Source organism: Orcinus orca, chromosome X (assembly GCF_937001465.1).
Source record: "Orcinus orca chromosome X, mOrcOrc1.1, whole genome shotgun sequence".
In the NCBI taxonomy this organism is placed as follows: Eukaryota; Metazoa; Chordata; class Mammalia; order Artiodactyla; family Delphinidae; genus Orcinus; species Orcinus orca.
In genome coordinates this window covers 123,154,731-123,160,730 of record NC_064580.1, presented here as the reverse complement: position 1 = coordinate 123,160,730, position 6,000 = coordinate 123,154,731, and positions in this window count along the sequence as shown.

Genomic DNA, 6,000 nt, shown 5'->3' with positions numbered 1-6,000 from the left:
GTCAGCACTTAGTGTCTACGTACCCTACCCCAGCTCTGGACAGATAATGGATGCATAGACTCATTCACTCATTCAGCAAATCCTAGTTGACTACCTGTTATGTGCAAATAACTGTGCTAAGTGCAATAGGAGGTATACAAAGATAATAAAACAAAAGAACAAAGCAAAAAATTTTTTAAAACCACAACCTCTTGAATTTACACTATCTGACCTCTGATCTTGCTTGAGAATTTCTTAGGCTCATTAAATTCATCACAGGTAACTTGTTAGGGAGGTTAAATATTATGGTCATTCATTCTCATAAGGGTTGTGAGGCCCATACCACTGCCATGCTGTACAAGTATAGGAATCTAACTTCAACTTATTTATGATTATTATTGCTATGCCAAGAACATTTTAAGATCTCTCTGTGAATCACCAAATGGTAGCAGTTTTACACTTTAACACTAAGCAGCAGTTAAGAAATCATATTAGGTATTCTGGCAATCTGTTTTAATACTAATTAGCTAATAAAATAATTAGCAAAGTAAGAAATATATTACTACTATGCAGTATTACGACTTAGCTGAAATTGCGTGTGCAGATGCATAATGTGGAATTTCTAAAAGTTCCATTTAGAAAATTTAGCAGTGTATTTAAATATTTCTCATTCACAGGCAACCAGCTGTGATGGAGGAAGCTGTATTTAAATAGTTAGTCAAAATTGAAGGTGCCAGCAGATTTCAAACAGAACACATGAAAAGGAACTTTTTATAAACTTTGTTTTCCTTCTTGACGTAGATTATCACAACACACCAAGATTGAGGTGCTAGGTTTATTTTAACCACCTATGTATATTTCAAAGTTATACGTTGAATTCTTTTCTAAGTGCACAACTGTCTGATAATATTCACTGTAAGTATGTGTGCACCTGTACAGACACTCTTAGTGTGAGTGACCATGACATTAGTGTACATATTAGGGTACACTTTGAACATGGTTTTACATAACATCTGAGCATAGTGATTTAAAGATAACATGCTCTTCTACCTGATTATGTATATCTTTGGTCCAGAATCTATTTTTTTACTGCAAAAATAGAAAAAATGTAAGGCAGATTTTAAGTATATTATAGCATTGCTATAACTATACTACCAAAGTGCAAGTTTCCTAATAGTAAATCAGCCATAGAGCAAACAGTGCAAGAAATCTGTGGAGACATTTTTCTTTCCTTTCTTTTTTTTTTCCTCTTTCTCTTTCTTTCTTTCCTGAAAACACACAGTAACAAGTCATAACAGGATAATTACTAATTCAGCCAAATTCATTATAGTGCAATGAAGCAAACCTCCTCCATCCACCACTAGATATTAAATTGAAAGAAGCATAGTTACTGTTTGCCTTTTAAAAGAGTGCACTCATCATTAAAAATTATTGGGAGCCTAATTTTCAGGGTCTTAAACAAAATGAATCACACAGACTGTTTCTTGGAACCTAGCAACCTATATCAGACAATAAAAAGGAATTAAGAACACAAAAATGGAATCAAACCAAGAACATGCACAGAGTGAAAAGGACACAAAGAAAACACCATCCAACAGCATTTTAGAAAGTACACTATGAGATTGTGAAACATGGGAGGAAGCTCTATGACCAAATGGGGCTGGAAGCATAAACGGTTGGCTCTTTTCTAAGCAACCTGGGAAAAACTGCAGAAATTGTTGCATTTCAGGGGCATTTACTGGACTAGGATAACCAAAACCATCTAATGTATAAGAGCACAGATAAGGGAAAACTAGAAATAGAGAGTAAAGAATGAAATGGGATCTGTTGCAAATACCAAAAAAAATTACTTTGGGCTTCATGATAGAACTGATTATTGCCCAAAAAAACCCTTTGCTGAATTAAGGTGTAATTTTTTTTTTGTTTTGTGGTACGTGGGCCTCTCAGTGTTGTGGCCTCTCCCGTTGCGGAGCACAGACTCCGGACGCGCAGGCTCAGCGGCCACGGCTCACGGGCCCAGCCTCTCCGCAGCATGTGGGATCTTCCCGGACCGGGGCACGAACCCGTGTCCCCTGCGTCGGCAGGCGGACCCTCAACCACTGCGCCACCAGGGAAGCCCTAAGGTGTAATTTTTAAATGCCAAAATAAAAAGGTAAATACAAATGAACATACGGTAATAAGTCATGGCCTTAACTGTGGTGTCCTACTTGTAACATTTGGTAATCTTCCCAACTGGTCTTGCCTTGATGAATATTGTAAGCTTGAAACAGACGACACAAAAGCACTGAGATTAAACAAAAAACTGTAAGCCAAAAAAATATTTTTAAAATGCTGATACATAAAGATTCCTCAACTACTATCTATGACATTTTTACTTGTATGCAAGATTGTATAATGTTAGCTGATTAAAAATTATTTAAAGAAAAGATGATTAAAGTACTCTGAATTTACCACCAGAAACCTTCTACAGTAATTTGCATGGAATTACAATGGGATTTATTTTGAGGGGCAACATAAATCATTTAAAATTCTGAAGCTGTTACCACCATAATTCACTGATAAATATTAGTAGTTATCTAGGAAACAGTAGTTTAGCCTGTTTTGTGGGGTACCTTCATTTAGCATGGGGCATGGAAGCAGTAATTATTCACCAGTTGGCAAAGTGAACAAGAAAAAAAAAAACAAAACTCCTTGCAGGTCATTGGCAAATAAATCCAAGTGAAAAGAAACAAGCCCTTGTCTATAGATGTGAGCAGTTTAGGTGTGAAAACCTAAGTCACCTCCAGCTTGTTTCTCTTTATTTTCCAGTTCTTTTACTGGGACTTTATGTATGTACCTTGAGATGGGTTTTCTAAAGAAAAGTCCCCAAATATCTATCTGCTACTCAGCCCAAGTGAGGCTTAGAGTCTAAGGACTTCTGACCAGTTACCACAGAGTCAGGTCCACATATTGCCTTATCTTTAACATTTTAACCCAACTACATATAATTCCATTTCATTCAATTCAGCTGACATATATTAAGCGCACAGATTTTGCCTGGTATGGGAATATATGACCTATGTGCTACTGGATGGGGATAGGAGGAGGTAAATACAAAAATGGATTAAGACAATAGTTCCATGAGAAGTTGACAATTTGATGGGGAAGGATGATTGACTTTAAAAGATAATGTGGTACTTACACTATTTTGAGGAAGCACAACTGGTTGAAAAACTTGAAGACTTTGTTGAAGGGATGGCATTTGGCATCCAACTTGAAGTATCTTCCCAGGACTTCCATAGGCATGAATGGGACTAGCACAGGCTTCCAGGCAAAGGGAGTAACAGAGGCAAGTACCTAGAGGTGAACAATAACAACAGCAACTAAACAAATCATAGGAAGTGGTTAGGTTTGGCCAAAGAGTAAGGAAAGGTGCAGGTAATGAGTAAAGATGAGAAGTGGTAAGGTGTGGAATCTGCTTTTCCAAAATAGTGGACTTGAACAGCAACATTTGTTGCATGCCTATATGCTAGGCATTTGTCATATATGAATGCATTTCATTGGATGTGACTAATTCGATACTGGATCTCTTCTTCAACATTCCCCAAAAGTGATTTCTCGACCAGTTGAATCCTGCAAGAAACAGGCGAATTCCTCTTCTGGACAATTCTAATGATAAGATTCTATCTTCATGTGAGTTCAAATATTCCTCTAACATACATTTAATTTGCATAGTTCTATGCTCTTAAATGTAAAGAAGTTTTATCTCTTTTCTATAAGATATCCTTATAAGCGACTCAAAGCAGCTAAACTTCCAGTTTTATAGGTGAAACACCATCAGTCCCTTCAGTAGTTTCTCATCTGACATGGTTTCAAACCTAAAGGTTTTCTTCTGGATACTTTCTAGTTTTAATATTCTTCGTAAAATACGGACAAGAATGGCATACAGTACTCCAGATATGGCACGTCCAACAGAGAACAGAACCAAATGATCGCCTTCTTTATTACAAGCACTGCATTTTCATTAATCAAGCCTATTTGCATTCATGGCCACCACATGCACTATTGACTCACACTGTTCTTATATGCAATTAAATCTTACAAGGAACCCATTTATTACGGGTCATCTTATGAGACGCTAGAAGCAAGACCTTGGTAAAAAAAATACACCATCCACTAGGATCACACAGATTCCATGTGGCCTTGAGCAACTCACCCTCTGTGGATCTCAATTCTCTCTACTATAAAATGGAGATAATAGTGTCTTCTTCCTAGGCTTGTTATAAGGATTACATGGAATTATACATAAAAAACACCTAAAATGGTACCTGACACAAAGCAAGTTCAATGATTATTGATGAATGAGGGCCAACGAGAGATCAGGCTCATGGATGAAGGTTCATTAACTAGAACAATAGGTGAAAAAAATCACAATTTCCTTGAATACAAAACCAGTCTTAAAATATGGTCAGTTAATGGTTTTCAGGAAAACCATTCACTCAAGGCAGAGGGCAGAAACAGGGAAGACAGTGTAAGACTCTTGGATTTGGAGACTTCCCAAGAGAAATACAAGAAATGAAGGCAGGCAAGAAGCCACTTGCCTTAAACAAGGAAATCATAAAGGTAAACTTTAGGTGGCAGAGAAGGACATACTCAGAGATTATGAAAATGATCGCCAAGTATCATGATGGTGCGAGCCTGAGTTTATTTTGGACCAGAGTCTAAGCAGTTATGCCTAGCATCCAATGCCATGGGCTGCAGGTTTTTTTGCAAACAGTTCTGATTTCAAATTTTCTCTTAATGTCAGATTGGTGGGGACAATTTTTTTTAAAAGAAAACAGAGATACTATCCTAATCTAGCAAGAAATTAAGAAAACATAGACAAAGGACAATGACTGCAATTACTGAAAGTTGCCTGAGATCCATATAACCACCATCAGACGATTTCCTAAAACTGTAATCTCCAGGAGGGCGGGAACTGTTTAGTTTCACTTCTAAAATCTTAGTGCTATATGTATAACTGAGTCACTTTGCCGTACAGCAGAAATTAAAACAACATTGTAAATCAACTATACTTCAATAAAATTTTTAAAAAATACCTTAAAACAAATCTTGGGGCTTCCCTGGTGGCGCAGTGGTTGAGAGTCCGCCTGCCGATGCAGGGGACACGGGTTCGTGCCCCGGCCCGGGAGGATCCCGCATGCCGCGGAGCGGCTGGGCCCGTGAGACATGGCTGCTGAGCCTGCGCGTCCGGAGCCTGTGCTCCGCAACGGGAGAAGCCACAACAGTGAGAGGCCCGCGTACCGCAAAAACAAACAAACAAACAAAAAAAACAAATCTTAGTGCTTTGCATAGTTCCCAGCACAAAATAAGTGTTCAAAAATGATTTCTTAAATGAGTAAAGCAATGGTATTTCTGTTTGCCTCAATCTTTTCACACATAGTGATTAACAGGAAAACACTTTAATTAAGAAGGATATTTAAGGGGACAAAAAAGAGAGAAACTGCTAAATCCTATTCTGCAGCCAGTCGGATAGTGAAGAGGACCCTCAGGGGCTATGACATATGGCAGAAATAAAAATGTGAGAGAAACACAAGGTAAAGTGTGAAGCCAGTATAAAGGAAAAAAGAAGAAAGTTTGGAGAGCTTGCCTGGACCAAAGGTATTTAACTTCTGGAAGGCCAGTGTAGTTCCCCTAAATTGATCCATTATTGAATTGTCAAATCTACCTGTTGTCCTATAATCAATAGCCTGTTTTGTTACTATCACAAATGAAAGGCGAATGCAAGCTTGGAAATCACTATAATTACTTTGAATTTTCATTTAAAAAGTCTAACCAAAATCAATCTGCTGAGTTATCCACATTTTCCACCAGGCTGCCCAGGACAGTGTGTACAACTACCTACTAGTCTTTTCCATTGTGCCACTCTTCAGGATACAGCCCATGGTGCCTGCTGTGGCCATACCAGGCCAAGAGATCTGGAAGGCAGGCATCAGTAACAGTTGTAATTTAATAAACTATGATATTATTGAACAATGTACC